The sequence below is a fragment of the Mycteria americana genome, chromosome 20 (genome assembly GCF_035582795.1).
Source record: "Mycteria americana isolate JAX WOST 10 ecotype Jacksonville Zoo and Gardens chromosome 20, USCA_MyAme_1.0, whole genome shotgun sequence".
Lineage (NCBI taxonomy): Eukaryota > Metazoa > Chordata > Aves > Ciconiiformes > Ciconiidae > Mycteria > Mycteria americana.
In genome coordinates this window covers 999,459-1,018,548 of record NC_134384.1, presented here as the reverse complement: position 1 = coordinate 1,018,548, position 19,090 = coordinate 999,459, and the positions used below count along the sequence as shown (strand labels likewise).

Sequence of the window (19,090 nt, the reverse complement as noted above, 5' to 3'; positions counted from 1 at the left end):
TGCCCTGAATTTTCCATATTAAAAAAACCCAAACAACATCTTTGGTAGAAATTTAGACCTAAAGCCTGTGATCTGTTGTATTTTGATCAGAACACGAGCAGCTCCATCCTGAAGCAGTCTCTTTTCAATATATTTGGTGATTTAATGAAAAATATGATTTCCTCTTTGCTGAAAGCAGATACATTTTGTGTTTCTACTGAATGAACATACAAGCCTTTAGAAAAAAAAGAATTTCATGAAAACCTGTTAAACCCACCCTGTTTTGTAGCACCCACGGAGAACTCGATCTCAACACCCAGCATTAGACCTGGCTAACCACAAACCACATGCGTGCTTTGGGTCAGTCTCTTTTTTTCCAGCACTCCGATTGTTTTTTCTCCTGAGGATGGGGTGGGAAGGACTCAGCCTCCTGCGCAATACAAATCCTGCCCTTTTGGTAAAGTGTAATAAACTTCTTCCCCCGACACGTAGGAAAATGTTTTAAGGCAAGACTTTATAGAGAGCATCAATCACTTCGGAGGTGATGGAATTGCTGCAGAATTATAAGCAAGTCTGAAGTGTCTACAGAGGACTCTAAACACTGTCTTCTATTTATTCTCTGTGTCCTTTGTAAATGTAAACTTCAGCGGAGTCCAGAGGCCCTTCCGTCTCCACGGCTTGTCAATCCAGCACCTTTCACCACCGCTAAAATCACAATTAAAAAAAAGGGAGATTACAAAAACAAACACAGAGCTCGCGCTCGCAAGTGATGGCTGCGGACTGTTGTGTCGCTGCTGGCCGTCTCCCGCCGGGAGCGGCGGTGGGATCCGGCCCCGTGCCTACATCTTCCCACCATCGGCGTGCGAGAGCAGGCCCCCCGGAGCCACCTCCTCCCCGACCCTCCTCGCCGGTGACCATCAGGAGCAGGAGCAGGGGTGAGGCTGGAGGAGGACGCGTGTCCTGGCCACAGCACCCACTCCAGGGTGCTCACCTGTGAACCACCCCCTCCTCTCGGAGGGACAGGAGCGAGGAGAGAAAGACTCAAACTAAATCCTGGAGAAGACAGGGACCTGGCCGGACACGTGTGCACCCACACGTGCCCTCGCTGTGCGTGGGCAGGTTTTTATCTCCTACAGACATTAGACTACCAGTGAGGAACGGTTAACGGTGCACCACTGAATAAACACAGATTATGGCTCTTAAAGGCCCCGAGAAGATCAAGCAGAGGACAGTGGACTGACAGCGGGATGGAGTTGGGTGTGGGAGAGCCATCCCAGCTGGAACACCGCTCAGAGGACCGAGAACGAGAGTGGGAAGTGAATTTTGCTTCCACAGAAAGAAAAAAAAGATAAAAGCTCTTTAAAGTTTTGAAGGGAATATATATTAAAAACTTCTCTTTGCCAAAATAGCTGGAAAAAATTATTTTATACATTGAAATGTCCCACAGCTGCTCTAGCAAAAAAAAAAAAAAAAAAGGCTGTTTTGAAAAATACCTTGCATAAGAGACTTGATCCGTCCCTGGAGCATCCCCATCCCAGCCAGTGAACAAAGCCAGCACACTCAACACAGAGCCTGCGGCGGCACAAGCTGCAATATTTTGTTCCTACCTTTGAAGGGGTCAGGAGATGCATACGGAAATAAAACACTGGGACCCTCTGCTTACTTGCATTAGTAGATATTTTGGTTCTACCAGCAGCTCCTTCTTCACACACAACTGTGCACATCTAAGAGCGTCGTTAACTCTGGGCAGACCTAATGATAAACAGAGGAAAACTCCTGCTAGAGCTGACAACACAGGTCAAACCACAATCCATGCGTGGCTGCGGGATAATCCCAGGTCCCGCTGGTTCTGCCACCTTGCTGGGAAGTGGCTTTATTGGCCGGTACGTCACTGGCTCTTGCCAGCATCTCTAGTCTTCTCAAAAGGACAAATTGCCCCAAAAGACCATTTGGAACACAATTATTTTGACAGTAAAGCAGCACGTTGGGGGCTCCCCCACCAACTCATAATGTCCCTCACCAAGTCATGTTAATGAGCCAGAGCTCGGAAAGGCAACGTGGGGCACAAGTGCAGGGAGGTCCCCCGCACCTCCTGATGCTCGCTGTGACCCCCCACTTCCCCTGCAGGGCTGTGACACCCCCACAGCCCCCCCCCGCAGGACTGGGGTCCCCCCGCAGCCCCGCAGGGCTGTGACCCCCCCCGCACCCCCTCCCGCAGGACTGGGGTCCCCCCCCCCCACTGTCGCAGGACTGGGGTCCCCGCAGCCCCGCAGGACTGGGGACCCCCCCACACTCTCGCAGGACTGGGTCCCCCCCCCACGCTCTCGCAGGGCTGTGACCCCCCGCACTCCCCCCCCCGCAGGACTGGGGTCCCCGCAGCCCCCAGCGCTGCCCCGCGGCGGCCCCCGGGCGGCGGGGCTGCAGCCAGCAGAGCGCGCTGCGGGGCCGTCCCGGGGCGCGGGCTCCGCCGCGGCCCCGCGCTGCGTCCCCGGGAGCCGCCGGCCGGGACCGCCCGAGCTCCGGCACCGCCGGGGGCTGGGCCCTCCGCCTGCCCGGGCGTCCTGCGGGTCCCCCCCCAGCCCCGGCAGCCTCCCTCCCCTGCGGGGACCGCGGCCACGAGGGACCGCGAAGCGCAGGGCTTTTCCCGCACCCCCTTTCCTCAGCAGCTGCGGGGCGGGCGGGGACCCTGCCCTGGGGCAGGCGCTCGAGAACGACGGAGCGCGAAGCGCCGCGACAGATTCCCGGGGCAGATCCCCGCAGATTCCCCGGGCACATTCCCGGGGCAGATTCCCCGGGCAGATCCCCGCAGATTCCCCGGGCAGATTCCCGGGGCAGATTCCCGGGGCAGATTCCCGCAGATTCCCCGGGCAGATTCCCGGGGCAGATTCCCGGGGCAGATTCCCGCAGATTCCCCGGGCAGATTCCCCGGGCAGATTCCCGGGGCAGATTCCCGGGGCAGATTCCCGCAGATTCCCCGGGCAGATTCCCCGGGCAGATTCCCGGGGCAGATTCCCGCAGATTCCCCGGGCAGATTCCCGGGGCAGATTCCCCGGGCAGATTCCCGCGGCAGATTCCCGCAGCTTCCCGCGGCAGTCCCGCGGGGTTGCCTGTGTGAGGCGTGGCGGGGAGCCCTGCGGGACGGGTGCGGGGACGCTCCGGCGGCCCGAGGCAGACGAGATCCGAGTTAAGGTTTTCCTTTTCGCCAGTGCCACCGACTGCCAGGCGTGACCCCGGCCGCAAATGCCGGCGCTCCCCCTTCCGCCAAACAGCTCTTGTAACCCCGACTGCCCTCCCTCGCTGCTGCCTGCGTTTAACTGCGGAACCGCGAGGAGAGGGTCTGTCTCTGTGAGCATTACCCAGCCTCTTCTCCACGGCGGGCCGTCTCGGTGCTATCACAGTAATTAATAACAGCGTTATCAGTGGCACAGGGCAAACCCTTCCTTTCTGCGCTGCTCGGTTCTTCCCGTCCGATAACAGAAACGATTCCAGGGATGCCAGGAGACAGCTCCCTGCAAACTCCCCGCCGTGTGCCTGGACCCGGAGCGCAGGGCAGGAGCAGAGCCTCTGACAAGAGTGCTCTCAGCTGCCAGGTGGGTTGTGAAAACAAAATCTGCCGCTTACGCAACTCCTCGGGGAGCTAAGAATAGCTCAGAAGCGATCTTTCCTCAATTGCAGGATCAGATTCCTCCTCTTAATGAATGGGCTTGATTTGTCATTAGTTACAAAGGAAAGGAGCAGGGGTGAGGGAAAACCAAGCCGCAAATTCGGACGGGCTCCGGTGCCACGCTGCCAGCACCGGGCACACACACAGCTCACCCCTTACGCGGGCTGACGCCGAGCTGCAGACCAGCTCCGACTGCTGCGCGTGCACTGGGGACGCTGGTGCTGGGCAGCGCTGTCCTCACCGCTGCTGCCACGACCGCCACGGCATCCCGGTGCTTGGCTCAGGAAAGGTGAGGTGGCAAGGAGGACAAGCGCTGCAGAAGGGCTGGGGGAAAGAGAGGGCCTGGGACCTCCCAACCTCTTGTTTCATCCCTCTGAGGAGGAGGGAATTTTCCAACGCTGTTCTGGGAGAAGAGGTATCGCTTCCCAGTGCTGAACCACGAGCTGGGCATTTCGATCCCATTCGATCCAACATGGCCTGGGCTGTCCTACGGCCATCGATAGTGAGATCAGCCCAGTGACCTTCAGCCTTAGAAGGATGAGCCTCTGCCCTCGTGCTAACTGGGAGCGTGATTAAATGCAGCTCCTCGCTGGTGAGCGTCTCCTGGATCAGCTGTTAATGGGAATGTGATCGTGACCCACAGGCAGCTTCAGATCTGCCCGCTAATGTGTGCAGAGTCCTGTCTGGACACACGGAAATCTCTGGCCGTGGCCGGGGCGGCAGGATGCAATCATGAGTCCGGGGCAGTGAGAGGGGCTGGCAGTGCCTCCCTGGCACAGCAGCGACGTGCCCGGGCACACGCGTGGGTACAAACTCACCCTCCTGCAGAAGCCATCTTCTCGAGCAGCTCCCGTGCCCGCAGCAGCGCGTGTCCTCCGCCGCCAGCTCAGCCCTCCTGCCTGTGACGGTGGCGGCAGTTTGAACCACGAGTGCTGCCGGCGGCAGATCTGTGCGGACAGGGAAGGGGAATACGGTCACGTTTACAACAGGTCCTTTTCCTGGCACGCTCCAGAACACCAAACATCCCCGTGGCCCCAGCACTCGCAGCGGCCGCGCTGCCTCCAGGCTGCCTCCCGGCTGCGATGCAAACAGCTGATCCCCGTAGGATCGCACCGCAGCCTTTCCCAGGGGCTGACCCGAAGCACCCCAGCTCAGTGCGCGGCCTCAACGACTTTCCACAGACGGTTTGTTTCCACTGAAGAGTTGCTGTAGGAAAAGTGCAACACCAGCAAAAGCTGGCAGGGAATCCAGGGGCCAAGTCTGGAGTAAAATTCTGATAATGTTGTGTTTACACCAGGAATTTCTTTGGCAGATAAATCAAGTGAGTGAAGTAACAGATGGGAACTAGCTGGAGACACTGTAAGAGGAATTTCAGCGCAGGGCCAGGTTGGCAGCTCACCCTCTGGAAATGCCGCTGCCGGGGCCACCTCTGCCCAGCAGCAGCGAGGAGTTTAAACAGGGATTGGTGCGGCAGCCCCACGCCGGAGCAAAGCAGCCCCGGGGGTGCAGCACAGCCAGGGCAGCACTTGGCCGTCGTGTGCAAACTCCCCTCCAACAGCCAGAAGAGAGGAGCCAGGGCAGCATCGCGCGTCCCGGGGCACGCGCTGGCCCCGTGCTTCCAGCCCCACGGCGTCTGAGAAATGACAGGTATCGAGGGCATCACTAAAGGAAAGGGCTCGTGCTCCTGCTGCTGGCCTCTGTGGAGGCAGGGCACATGCAGCAGCGAGCGCCAAGCAGCCTCACCTTCACCGCCCGCTGGTTTTGCCAGCTCTGGACTCAGGTTGCACTCGGGGTTTAAAAACGCACAAGGTCAAAATTCCCCAGGGAGCAGACGACCGGCCCGGGCAGGGCCCGCGAGGCTCTGGCGTGTCAATCAATGGCGGGCCAGATGCCAGCTACCATCACGGCTGCATTTTATTTCCCAGTGGTTGGGATGCCAAACTCCTCCCAAACTGGGGAATTATTCCCAGTGTCAGCTACTCAGGAACACGCCACACGCTTGTTTAAACAGCATCAGCCTGCAGCCGCGCCTGCGTGCCCAGCGTCCCCAGGTACTGCCCTGAGGGGCAACTGGCTGCCAAGTCTGGCCAAGGGCAGGGCAGGGAGCAGATGTACCAGGAGGTGAGACCACGGAGGGGAGCGTGGGAAACGCTTCGCCGACTGCAGACGGCTGTTTGCAAGAGGCAATGGCCTTCCCATCACTTCCTTCTTCATTTGGAGGGGAACGAGATGGATTCTGATTTTTGTCTGAATAACTGCAACAAGCCAAAACACACCCTTAGCAGCAACACGCAAACGGGAAGGCGGCAGCGGTCCAGCCAGTGCTGTGCAAACAAAAGCGAGACAAAAGCCTTCCCCTAGTTCAGCCCTGGCATAGCACGGGTAGCAGTAAGCACAGGCTGTCGGAAATTACTCCAGGATGATCTCTTTATGTTGTGGGTCCCGGAAAGCGACCTGTTCGAGCTATGTGATCGCCTCAGAGTGCCTCTGCTCCTCCAAGGAACCGCTGCGCTGCTCCGGCAGCCGGCCCGGGCAGTGAGAGCCGGGCGCGCAGGCTGGCAGCACCCGCGGGCAAGCGTGGGAACCTGCAGCCAGGAGTCCGGGTGCCCAGGGAGGACATGGTCTACACGTGCTCGACTCGGGTTTTAACTGCTCCCTGCAATAAAGCTGCACACGTTTTTACTAAGCATGATTTGTGAGAGCCGATGGGTTATTTTAATGACACAGCAGCTTGCTGAGGAAACACCACTTCCCCTCCAGCTTAGTCCTCCCAACAGGCTACAAGAGAGAGCTCCAAGCCAAGGGTATCACTGTGGTCATGACGCTGTCTTGCAGAGGGAGAGATCCAGGTTAGCCAGGGTAGATTGGAGACTCTTTCATCTCTTCATAAATCTATCGAATCCTGCTCAATGCTGCCCGCAAAGGTTGCCAGCGGCACCAGCCCCGGAGTCACAAGCACACATGCTCCTGCTACCCCCCCCGCGGTTCGGACCCCTCAAACACAGCCGCAGCATGGCTCCGGCTGCCGCAGCGGGGGGGACGTGTGCTCGGGTGTGAGCCCCGAGTCAGCCGCGGACCGGGAGCCCTGGGAGGGGCAGAGCCAGGCATGGGCACGGTCCTGGGCCCTGCCGCCCTGCCCTGGCTCTGCAGCCAGCTCCTCGGAGCCAGGTCCCGCAGCCAGCGAGGCTTCCTGCCCTGGGGCCCGGCACCGCACCGAACGAGTCGCTCTCGGGCTGCAGCGGTGGAACATATGGGACCCGTTAGCTGGAAGCATATAAAATTCAAAGCTGTATTAGTCATCGGCTCCGTCATGTTCATTCCACCGCTGGTAGACACTACTCTTGCAGAAGCGACCGACAACTGCTTGTGTTTCTACTGTCAGCTCCAATAAACAACTGTGTTTAATGCTGCGGGGGGGAGAGGGGGCTCAGAAACTCGATCCAAAAATAACATGTTTTAAGCACGATATCCTCACCAGCGCAACGGCCCAGTCCCTCCCCCAGTTTGCCATGCAGCACTAGAGGGAAGCGGGGTCTAAAAGCCGAGATGACCCACCGTCAATAAATCACCGACCCCCCGCGTGCTGTCCCAGCAGCCCTCCTGCATCAGCCCGCCGCACGGCCGTGCATTTTTCAGCATGCAGGACCCCGTGAATCACGCACCATTAACATTCTCGGAGTGACATCTCCAAAATACTTCAGGGATAAATTGGTTGCTGGCTGATTTGCAAAGCATTTAAGCAAAATTATTAGGAGGTACGTTGGTGGGGAGCCAAGGGCTGGATCCCGCTGGGGCCCGCACTCTCGCGGGTCGCTGGGATGATGCACGCTCACCCCATGACCCCGGGGAGCTCAGCTCAGGTGCGATGGGCACCCAGCCGGTGCCACCCTGGCAGGCAGCGTCACGCGCCAGCCGGTAGACACGGCATAGCTCTCGCCTCATAAAGGGCTTAAGTGCCCCGGCGCTGTTGGATAAACAGGACCGTGCTGAACGCATACAAGGACTTGGCAGAGGCATCTCAGCATCTTCACAAGCCCTCCTGTGCCCTGCGAGTGGCCTCACCATCAGCCCATCGCCTGCCCGCAGCCCTGCTGCCCACCCCGGGATTCAGGAGTCACCGGCCCACAGGATTCAGCCAGCCGAGGGGGGAATTAGGCATCAAAAAGGCGGCAGGCAGGAACGCGGAAAGCCCCCGCCATCTGTTTCGCACAGCCGCAGCTTCACGCACCCCGCTCTGCCCGTAGATCAAAGCAGCGCCCGTGGCACTGATTAGCGTCTTCCCGACCCCCAGGCAGCTGAAACCTCCTCGGCCAGAGGGAGAGAGCAGCGGTGCGAGGAGGGAGCAGAGGAGCCAGGGTTAACGGGAAGGGGTGCCTGCCCCGCAGAGCCAGCCCTGGGGCACCTGCGGGAGACGGGAGCACGATCCTCAGAGGGGGGATCTGCAGGGAGCCCCCGGCAGAAAAGGAGGAGAGCCCGCAGGGACCGGAGTCCCATCCCGCCTCGCCAGCCTGCCGCAGCACAGCAGGCACCGCCTCATTACGCAGAGAGAGACCAAGATTTTGGCAGAGTGCTGAGGAGGTGCCTGCTGGCAGAGCCCACAGCCTGCCCTCACAACGCCCTGCTCGTAATGAAGAGCACAGGTTTTCACGGAAGAAAGCCGGGGCAGGTCTGACGTCTGTATTTCTCCCCCCAGCACTCCCTTCTGGTTCCAGGGCGCGGGGACACTCACTCCTTGGCACGGGAAAGGGTCCTCCTGCCGCAACCCACCCCGAGACCTTCAGGAAAGAGCAGTGGCTCCTGGTGCAGCCCGGCTGATCCAGATGTCACCACCTCGGCATTGAGATCTCCATGTACGTGACTTCCAGCAAAACTGTTCGTGTACTTTCTGAACCAGTAATAGATCTTGTCCCGGATTAATAATTGATGAAAGCAAAAATGCTTTGCCCTACTGTGGGTTGTGCCCCAAAATTGGGAAGGGTTTTGCTTGGGTGTCTCAGGATACCACATTCCCGCTAGCATCTTCCCAAGGACATCAGCTCAGGATGGGCAGCGATATTAGTAACACTATACATATGTTTCATCACCTTCTCTCATATGTTGCGCTCTCATTTTTCATGGACTCTTCCAGTTTAAGCTCAAGCCCAGCTGTATGCAGACTGTGGGTGCCCTCATGTCTTGTCTTTGAGCAAAAGAAAAAAATAAAATTAGCAAACAGACCACGACCACGCACTCGAGGCTCCCTCGTGCAGCAGCACAGCCACCTCCAGCCTGGCCGGGGAAGCCGGCAGAGCCGAGACGGAGCCGTTCCCACCATTCCCACCTCTCCACGTGGAAATCCAACCCGCCTGGCCGAGAGCTGGGACCGGGGCACGGGGGATGTGGAGTGAGAGGTTCCCGCAGAGCCAAACTGGAAGAGACAAGAAGAAATAAACAGGCGGCGGTGAGCCGGCAGGCGGGGGTCCCAGGGGCACGCACCCAGCCCACGGCGGAGGGGCAGATCCGGGCGATAACGGGAGCTCCCGGGGAGGAACCCGCAGAGCTCAGCGCATCTGTCCCTCATCAACGGCACTGCCAGACCCTACAGGAGACCCCAGATGAAAAAAGAGCCAAGGTTACTCATGCTCAGTTAGTTCAAGAAAAAAATGTTTTGCAAGAGTCTCTCCTCATTACATTTTGGAGGTGATATGAAGTTCTGAGCTGCTAGAGGGCTGGGCAGCTGCTGCTGGAAAACCTGAGTTAGGGAGAGAAATGTCACCCCAAATTTATTGTATTTACTTTCTCCAGTGTTTTCAAATTTTTTACCCTTCAATAGTTTATATTATACACATTTATCAGCTTTCCTTCAGGCTTTTAACCCCAGATTCACTGTCTCAGGTTATAGCAGAGAGTGATGAAATGGGTATTCCTGGGGCTGAACACTCGCATCTGCTCAGGGGACGGGTTGTGGCCAAAATTTAAATAATCAAATGGCCAAAATGAACCCAAAACAAGGGCTGCTGCGCACTGCAATCTTCTGTGCCCCTGACACCGTGGGCTCCCCACGGATCTCCTCGCCTCCTCTGGGATGTGGGACTTCGCAGCTGCTAGAGGCACCCGCACATTTTACTACTGCCTCTATCGACATATTCCTTACTCATCAGCACTGGAGTTTTTCTTTTTTCAGGGGAGAGATGGGCAAAACCACATTTTTCCAAAGAGGTTTGCAACTAAAATGGCTTCTTTTGTAGAAACCACCTTTTTAAACAGCATTTACAATCCTCCAAGAAACCGAGGCAGCCACCAGTGAATAAACCCCACCAGACTGCGTCCTGTAAGAAGCCAGCAATGGCAGAAGGGTGAAACTCCCCGAGCTAAGGGGAAATCACGGAAGTGAAGGGGGGACGTGAGCAAAAATAGCATTTAAAGCCTGGCAACTTTATAGGTAATAAGTAAAATTAACTCCCTGGCTGTGAAACTATTGAACGGCGCAGCCCCGAAAGCGGACAATGGGATCAAAGTTGGGATTTCCCCACGCTCCAGCCAGCCGCAATGGAGCGCCCGCCGGCTGCCGGGCTTCGTGCCTGCCGTAATGCCTGGGGGCCGTAAGCTGCTCAGGAAAGTTCAAAGGAGCCTTGCACGGTTCCCGGGGCGGTACACAATTCCCAGGCTTTCCGGGGGCTCGCTTCCCAAAGGGAGGGGAGCAGGGCTGGCGGCGGGGGCTCCCGGGCTGCCCGCGGGGAGGGTAAAGGGGCCGGAGACACCCACAGTGACCCCAGTGCCTGGAGGGGCTGGAGAACCTCCCCCGGCAATGGGATAATGCACGCTCCTGCTGGCAGGATTAGCCATATAGCAGGACAGCTGAATCAGACGCTCAGCCCTTAACAGGATTACGCTCTCGGGAACGCCAATGAAAATACAGACACCCTGCCTGCCGTGCGGCTGGGGCAGCTCAGCGCTGCCTCCGCTCCCTTGCAGCCCCCCCGCTCACAGAGCATCCCCGCGGGTCCCCGGGTGCGAGATACGCTCCTGTTTTGTTTGAAATGTCATAATAAAGTGTTGGGCTGAACTCTTCATGCGTGCACGGGGAACGGGCTCGGCTTTCTGCCAGCCACAGGGGATTTGGGCTCCTCCGGGGTCTGCCTCCGGGGCCTCTCACCAGGCAGGGCCAGGAGGCTGCCGTGCTCGGGCTGTCAGGGCGTCTGGAGCTGATCCTCGACCCTGTGCCACCCCAGCAGCACACGCTGCCGTCACCTTAGCCACAGCACCGAGACTCTTGCTGAAACCTTGGTGAGCCACAGCCCGCGGGTTACAGAAGGGACCGCACCAGCGGTGCCTGCGGAGCTGGGATCCCATCCCGGCATCGCCAGGAGTGGGTCGGAGCCCGCTGGGAGCGCTGGGGCCGTTCCTCAGGGCACGCACAGCGCAGGGCGCTGGGCAGGGAAGGGGGTGTCCCCTCACGCCAGGTACCACAGCCAGACAGCAGATGTGCAGGAGAGGAGCTGGCGAGTCTTCTCCACTTCCAGGTTTGATACCCCTGCTATCGGCGGGGGGGTCTTTCAATACTCTCTAGTGACTCTGGATCAAACCCTCCGTTTCCATGGAAACACAAACCTTCAGGTGTCCAACATAAGGGTCTTCTCGGCGTTCCTCCAGAGAGCCTGGATGCTTCCCGAGCCGCACTCCTCACCCACCAGGATTAACTGAATAATAGGTCAAAAGCAAATCACGAATGCAGCCCAGCGAGATGCTGCTCTCATTACATCTCTGTTTCCTCGAAGAGCGGATTTGCACCAGACCAGACATTTTTAAGGCATGGGGAAGCACCAAGCAAAAGAGAGCTGTACAGTTTCCAGGTCGACAATGATTTTCACCTGCTCCAGCCTGCAATCTCCACAATAGCTCTCGCTGCCTCACACTGGTTCCCGACAGCAGCACACAGGTTATCAGAGCAAATGCTCTGTTCTTGGCACACCGGGGCTGAAAGCACAGCTTGCTGCCCTAACTCCTTGTTGGATTTCAGAGAGGCTGGCAACTGAAAAGCTGATCCAATTTAGCCACAGTTCATTATCCGGCATAGCATGACATTGGGACACTTGCAGACATAATCCAGCTTCCTCCCGCCTTGCAAGATGTATTGACCAAAGGCAAGAAAACAGAGCATTAATAGCTCTCTGCTGTGCAGATGAATCCGGGCAGCAGCAATGAGACTCTTTGGGCTATTTCTATCCAATCTCACACAAGAGCAAATCAGAAGCTTCTACAGACTTCCATTAAATTTCTCTCCATTAATACCAATGTAACAGAGATCAGAATTTGTCCTCTTTTTTTATACTTTTCTGATATTTTAAAAAACGCTAAAACTCTTCAGCTTCTAGCTGAGCTTAAGATAAAAGTTAACCTCTGAACCATACCAGCATCTTTCATGTAAGGCACAATACAGAGAGGGCTTTTTGCAGCCAGTTTAGATCAGTAACGTGTATTTCAGCCTGTCTCTATTTGCCCCATCCTCACCTGACTCCGGGAGCCAGGGTACAAGGGAACCACCAAACTTCACAACCTGCTTCAGATGGTGGCGAGAACCACGAATGCCAGCTCTGCCCCTTTGAGCTCGAGGCCAGCCCACGTGACCGCGGTGAAGGCAGTCACACTGCGCCGACGAGAGCGGTCCCCAGTGAAACCCGTGGAGCAAGACTGGCCAGGACTGGGTATAAACAAGAGGAGAAAGAGGCCCCTGTTCCCCCTGCCCCCAAGAATGTTGCTCTCGCAGCAACAAAGAGATATTCATTAATTAAGACTCACAGCTCTCATGCTGGAGAGGTTTAAATACATATGCATTTTAAAATATATATACGCATGTGTATGCACACCTATGCAGACACGCACACCAGCTCTCAGCGCCGGAATGACTGTTAGCAGTTCCCATTACACCTAGCGCCCATTTCCACTGTCCATTGAAAGGGCACCTCGACAGTTCAGAAGGGGGATAAAGAGCAATGCTGTCTCCCATGAGGATTTCGGGGAGGGAGGGTGCCAACCCCAGCTGGAGAGTAGTCAGGGCCCCAGAGGTCCCATCCCAGGCCCTGCAGGGAGCTGTGGTTTCCCAGCTCAGAGCAGCCCTGATGCAGGCTGCTCTCTTGCTCCCTGCCTGCCTTTGTGGAGCAGCTCTCTGGGTAGGTTGTGTCCACTCCAGACGGGTCTCGGACAGGAGACAGCCTGGAACAGCCATGCTGGATGCTTGGAAAAGGAGGAGGCTCAAGAAAGCATCTCCTGGCCCTGCAGTGGGGTGTGCCAGACCCCCCAGCGCCGCTCCGCAGAGGGTCAGCGGTGCCAAGACTACCTTTAATAGGGACTCCGAGCAGGGGAGCACGCTGTGCCAGGACACCAGCAACCAGATTCCTCCTGAGAGCAGCGTGCGGATGCAAGGGGCTGCGCAGTGCGGTGCAGCTGCGGCGAGGCAGCGCGGGAGCCTGCTCCCCTCTGCAGCGCAGCCTGCCCGCACGCAGGGTGCTGAGCACAGCTCCTGTCCCTGCCCCGCCGGGGCGTGCGGAGCTGCCACCGCCACCCCCTGCTGCCTCCCTCCCTCCTCCCGTGGGTCAGGGGATGCTCCCAGCCTCCCCTCCACACACGTGAATCTGGAAAGCTGCTGCCATCGATCCAAAAGGCAAGCCGAGCCTCCCGGCCCTTTGTTCGACTGCAGCCCTGCCCGTCGGCTCCCGCACATGCACCTCGTGCTGCAGAGAGCCCGTGCACGGGCTGCAGCGGGCTCTGGGAGAGGAGTTATTAATAGCCATGGCCTCAGTGGTGCTGCCGCCAGCTCCGCATAACGCCCGGTCCAGAGCGGACAAAGCTTGCGACTGCTCCTCACCATCGGCGCGGCGGGACTGAGCCCAGCCCGTGTCCCGCTGCGCGCGCTGGGGCTTGGGCACGGGAAGCCCCGACCTGCTGCAGGCACAGGCACGCACGGCAGCTCGGCCCGGCCCGGCCCGCGCCCACGTACAGCTCCCAGGAAGGCCCGGCGCCTCCCGGCGCGGGCTGCCAGAAGCAGGCAGGGATGCTGCCTGTCCTCCTCCGGCTGAGCCTCCGCCACCCCCTGCCCATCCGGAGCCGCGCTTGAGAAACCGTATTTTGTCCCTCTGCTCCCCATGGGCCGAGCAGCCGCGGCCACTGTCCCGGCAGATGCCTCGTGGGAGGCAGCGTGCGGGCTTTGTAATAACCTGTTATCTGATCCGGAGTTCTCTGGCCTTTCGTCTCAGGCGGACAGTCCTTCAAACCCTTTCAGGGACTATGAGTCACTGAAGAAGCACTTAAAATCCATCCTCGATGATAAGGTTAGAGCTATGTGCGGTGCATTTCCTGCCCTAGTTTGGAGTTATGCTTGGGCTCTCCGCACTTCCTCGCTTATTCCACCTTCTCTTTCTCCTTCCAAATTCCCTGCCACGCCGAGCTGCAAAACTGCGAGCAGTTCAGCGGAGATTCATCCGGGGTCAGTGACTACACGGGGCTGCAACAGGGAGCACGCAGCCGGGAAAGATCAGGTCTGCGTTCACAGCAGGCCTGGGGAGGCACGGCGTTACGTGCTTCGAAGGGCAGAACAAAAAAACATGGGAACTTTGATCACGAAAGCCGGTGCGATGCTGCCGCCAGCCCACGAGCAGCTCCTCCGCTCAGCCCAGGACCTGGCAGAAGGCTCCGGGGCGGCTCGAACCCACAGGGCTGCATGCCACGCTGGCAGCAGAACGGGCTCGCAACGTAAAGGAAAAGGCAACTCACGGCTGCTGAGCTGGCGCTGGCCGTGCCGAGTGAACCAGCCACGGTGCAGTCAGGGATCTGGTCCCGCACGGTGAGCCAGGCTCGCTGTGTGAGTGGTGCGCAGCTCTGGGTCAGCAGAGCCGGGGGGTTTCTCACCCCCACCCGTGAACTCCTTCTCCGAGAGCCCCGGGAGCTGGCGAGCGCCGAGTGCAGGGTGGTGATAACAGCAGTAAATCGTCATCGCTGTGGGGCACTCGTCCGAACTGCATCAGCGGCTCGGCAGCATCCCCCTCGCTATCAGCTGCGTAGGATAAGAAATTTGCCTTACATTAGTGAAATGATTATTCTTAATACCTAGACACCAATCATATTCCCGAGGAAAAGGAAACATAAATCCTTCCTTGCACTGACAGCGACATCCCACATCCCTAGATACGAGGGAACTAATTAAGCCTGGTCTTTCCAGCCAAAGCCCAACCAGCATGTTTGTACAAGCTTTGCGGTCAAAGTATGTGCAGGATTTGGCCCTATTTCCCCATTTTTATTAATCACAGGAAAAATTCTCCATTTAGAAACAATGCTAGAGATATACCTGATAGGTTTTTTTTCCCCTTGGCCACTTACCACTTGGCAACAGAGATGAAGTTCTGCCTTTGCAAAACATTTTAAAACCTGTTTCTGTTCCAATTCAGAATCACCCACCCCAAAGCTTTCCAGGTTATCTGTAAAAGAAAACCTAGAGAAATGGATGGCTTGAAATGCTTCAACTGATAAACGCTAAATATATTATTTTAACTGTAATTTTGTTTTGCATTATAAAGTAGAATGAAAATGTTAACAACCATAGAACAAAAAGTCATTGGAAATGGAAGATTGTTTTGAAAACAAAGGAACGGAACGTTTTTGTGCCCTCAGGACCACCTTCCCTTTCCCCCAAGGTTGACAGTTTCAGAAAACATTTCAAGTTTGATGTGCTCTGTTTTGGGGGGAGCCAAGCTGTCCCTGCTGGGGAGGGCGAGGACAAACTCCAGGAGCAAAGAAAACGGCTGGAAACCCAGACACGGCGCACCAGTGCCACCGCCGTACCGGTCCCTCCAGCCGGGCTCCGGTGCTCCCGCGCCGGTTTAGGCTTGGCTTTGGTGCTCCTGAGCCCCGTTTCAGCCTCTCCAGCAGTGTCCGGAGGAGGCGGAGGTGTCCCCGCCGGCACGGCAAGGCGGCCACTCCAGGGGCGTGGGACAGACACCCCATGCTGCTCCGGCCCCGTAAAAACCCACCTCAAACCCTTGCCTGGTTATAAATAAAGCAGCCACTGACCTCGGAGATTAATCAGTGGGCTGGTGTCTCTGCGTGATGTCACCCCGTGTTTTTCCACAGGCCTGTCAAATTTCAGCCCTGTCTGATCTGCCGATGACAGCCGGGGCTTGCGCCTGCCAGACAGCACCGGGACGGCCGCGGTCGGTGGGAGGGAGAAGCCGAGAGCGGAGGCCGGCAGGATTTATGGCCGGTTTCTCCCCGGCATGCTCTCCCGAGCTCCCCGCCGCACACACAATACACAGATGCCTCTGGAGGATGACGGAAACCGGGGCTGCTTGGCGCAGCGTGAGTATTTTTAGGTGTTATTGCGCCATTTCTGGCCTTCGGTGACTTTTATGACTAACGCAGCTGAATTTGCGGTGATCAATCTGAACCTGGTCGCTCGTGCACACCGAGCCACCTTTCGCCAGCCGAGAGGAGCCCGTCAGGCTGGCAGGCGGGGAAGGGAGGGATGGAGCCAGGTCCAAGCTGATGCCATGGTGCAGGATGGGTCCCGACATGGGAAATGAGCTCTTCCCAGGGCACCGCACCCGGCAAAGGCCTCTGGGAAGGAACTAAACCTCCTGTGTGGAAACCTGGCTCTGACATCAGGCAGGGGTTTAATTTCACTATTCAGTCTTTACCCGTGCTTGCAGTTGGACCTGCTGCCCAAATGCCTTCCCACATTTACCAGGCAGGAGCTGCCCACCTCCGGCTGGGCACCGGTGGGCATGCACGGGAGGGGAGACTGTCCCCACGTTGTGTGTGCCCAGATATCAATGGAGACCTAAGGGTTACCAACACCACGTGGCTGCAAAGGCAGGTGCTGCATGTCCACACAGCAATTCATCAATTAATCTGAGAAGGAACAAAGCAATTAACAGGGGAACCAGGGGACAGACTAACAAAGCGTATGCCATTGCTCTCCTAAAAGGGCTGGCTCGTGCCTGTTTGTTTGGATTCTGTTTCTATGGTGGTGGAGGCCGTTATGAAGGGTCAATTCATCGTTCTGGTTATTTGTAGCTATCCAAAATGTATTCTTAGCCTCTCAGACCTCGGAGAGATAGCCGGGGGCTAACCGGGGACTGCTCAGCCTTTGGTGGGGGATTAAAGACCTTCCTTTCATAACCAAGTACTGAAGTTGTCAGGGCTCGGCGCACCCGAGGCTGCGGCTCAGCGCTACCCACACGGTCTCCTTTACCAAACCAGACAGACATGGCTTGCAGAGAGCACTGGGCTCTCGTGGCTGTTGTGTCCCCGTGCTGCCCCCCACCAAGGAACCCCTTACCTGCCTCAGCCAGCCTGGGACTGCTTCTCCCCGAGCATCCTCCTTGGCACAAGCCGGGGATGCGGGGCCCGGGGCCAGCTCTGCCGGCAGCGGAGCCCCCAGCACGGAGCAGGACATGCTGCCGCGAGCACAGCTCTCGCCTGGGGCTCCGCTGGTGCCATTGTGCTGGGCAGTGACGATGTCCAGCACCGTGTCCCCGTAGTGCCCAGGCCCTGCTGTGCTGTGGCTGGAGAGGAGACGAGCACGGCAGAGGCTGTGCCCGGCACGCTGCCCCTGCCAGCACGCAGCCCCTTCGTGATCCCTTTTGCACAACTTCAGGAGCTTGGTTGGGCTGCAGTGCCCATCCCAAAATAAGTTCCCAATAAATATGTTTATCATGGGGCTTTGTTGCCTCAGAAAATAGGTTTCCCATGAGGTCAGCAGACGTGGCACTGAGGGTTATCCTGGGACAGTGATTTTTGCCCTTGGGGTTCCAGGCAGCTGCGATTATGCAAGGCTCCAAGTTATTCCTGGGGCTGCCACATGAAAGGTTAGCTTCCTAGCTGGGCCCAGCATGGGCATTTGGAGGTGCAGCAATCCCTCTGCAATCCCCGCTAGCTCTGCGCGCTCCTGGCGCAGCCCCAGCACCTGTGCCTGCACAATCAAAGCAGGAATCCAGCGCCGCGGCGGGGGAGACAGCTGGGGAGGGAGAGCGACCGCCCCGCTGCCAGAGCAAGCCCTGCTCACGGGGCAGAGCACCCTCACCCACGGGAAGACAGCACGGGCAGGCAAGACCACACTGCCTTCGCCTCCGTGAAAAGATGGGGAGACTTCTGCAGAGCAGGCGCGGATCTGGTACGCGTCCCTGGCTTGCAAACCCTGCCGGACGGTGCCCCGAGCACGCTGCAGCCGGGATGCCACCTACGGGGCAGCTCTTCGGGGCAGGGAATGCCACAGACCGTCCTCGCCTGCGCGTTTCCTTACGCTGCGTTCCTCCCAGGGGTAACAGGAACCGGGGACTGTCCCTCTGCCCCTCGCCACAGCTCCGTGCTGCACAAGGCATGACACCGGGCCCTGCAGCGGCTGCCCCGGCTGTCCGGCATCAGCAGCCGCCACCTTCAGCACCCCGAGCGAGTCTCCAGAGTGACCGACCTGCTAAGAAAATAGAGAGCTCATTCCTTTGAAGTTAATGAATCGTGAAAGCCTTTGAAAGCAGAGCCTTGTTTATTTACTCACTGCAGCTCATGTGGACGAAGCACCCAGACATCCCGAGCGCACTGCTAATTTGAATGAAAGATCAAATGCAAGTCTCTGCCCGGCTGAGCCGCAGTTGGAGGAGCGAGGGCTGCCCTGGCCTCCCCACGCTCCGCTGCGAGTCACTGCTGAATGTGGCCAGACAAGGGAGAGCCTGACACAAGACCAGGGAAGTCCAGGGGACAGTCAGGTCTCGTGGAGGAGAGCATCAAAACGAGCAACCAGGTTGACAGAGAAATTCGGTCCGCTGGGTGCAAAGCTCTGTGAAGCCCGGCCAAGCGTGCCACTTCAACACCTAAATTCAGCTGCGACCTCCCCCCCCCCCCCCAGGCAGCCACCGCCCTCCCCTCCCAGGGCTGGCACCGCTGCCTGCACCGCTGCCTGCACCGCTGCCTGCACCGACTGCTTCTCGCCCTCATTCCGGAGCCAGTTACAGCCCGACCCAGAGGTCTCCTGCCCAGCACCACGTCACAGCTGAGACCTGCACACCCAGATGAACACCTGGGAACATGGCACTTGTCACCTTCTCCCCTCCCTTTCCCAGAAGAGCAGGATACAGAGAACTCAGCCTCCTCTCTGAATGAAAACAATCCAGTAACAGAGAAAAGCCCAGGAAACGGCAACAGCAGAGCCCCAGCATGCTATCCACTGTGAGGGGGCTTCTAAACAAATGCAGAGTCTTCCACACAAATCTGTATCGGCCTTTTCAGTGCCATCACTTGATGAATAAGCTGTAATGCAATATTCCATTTGGGCTCTCAGACAAAAGGACTGCACCCTACCAGCACCAGATTTCTGTCGCTGCAGTTTTCAGAAGTATAATTGGATTATAACCAACTGCGAGTTTCTAGCCCCAGTTTCTCTTGGGCCAGGGAAGTCGCTCTCTGATCTGGAACAACAGGAAT

At 57.7% G+C, this 19,090-nt stretch overlaps 1 long non-coding RNA gene across 5 annotated transcripts; it reads right to left on the bottom strand.

Annotated features, from left to right (window-relative positions):
• Positions 1-474: 474 nt before the first annotated feature.
• Positions 475-15,923, bottom strand: LOC142419131 (uncharacterized). Of its 5 annotated transcripts, none has more exons than XR_012778486.1 (7): positions 15,686-15,923; positions 14,393-14,672; positions 8,964-9,050; positions 8,728-8,822; positions 4,462-4,590; positions 1,473-1,731; positions 475-684 (listed from the first exon to the last, which is right to left on the bottom strand). It is a non-coding gene; the product is annotated as an uncharacterized LOC142419131 (long non-coding RNA). The 5 variants fall into 5 exon arrangements; XR_012778484.1 differs by having other exon boundaries at positions 1,587-1,731; positions 15,686-15,919; XR_012778487.1 differs by lacking the exons at positions 14,393-14,672; positions 15,686-15,923 and adding an exon at positions 9,119-9,208 and having other exon boundaries at positions 1,587-1,731.
• Between the last annotated feature and the right edge of the window lie 3,167 nt (positions 15,924-19,090).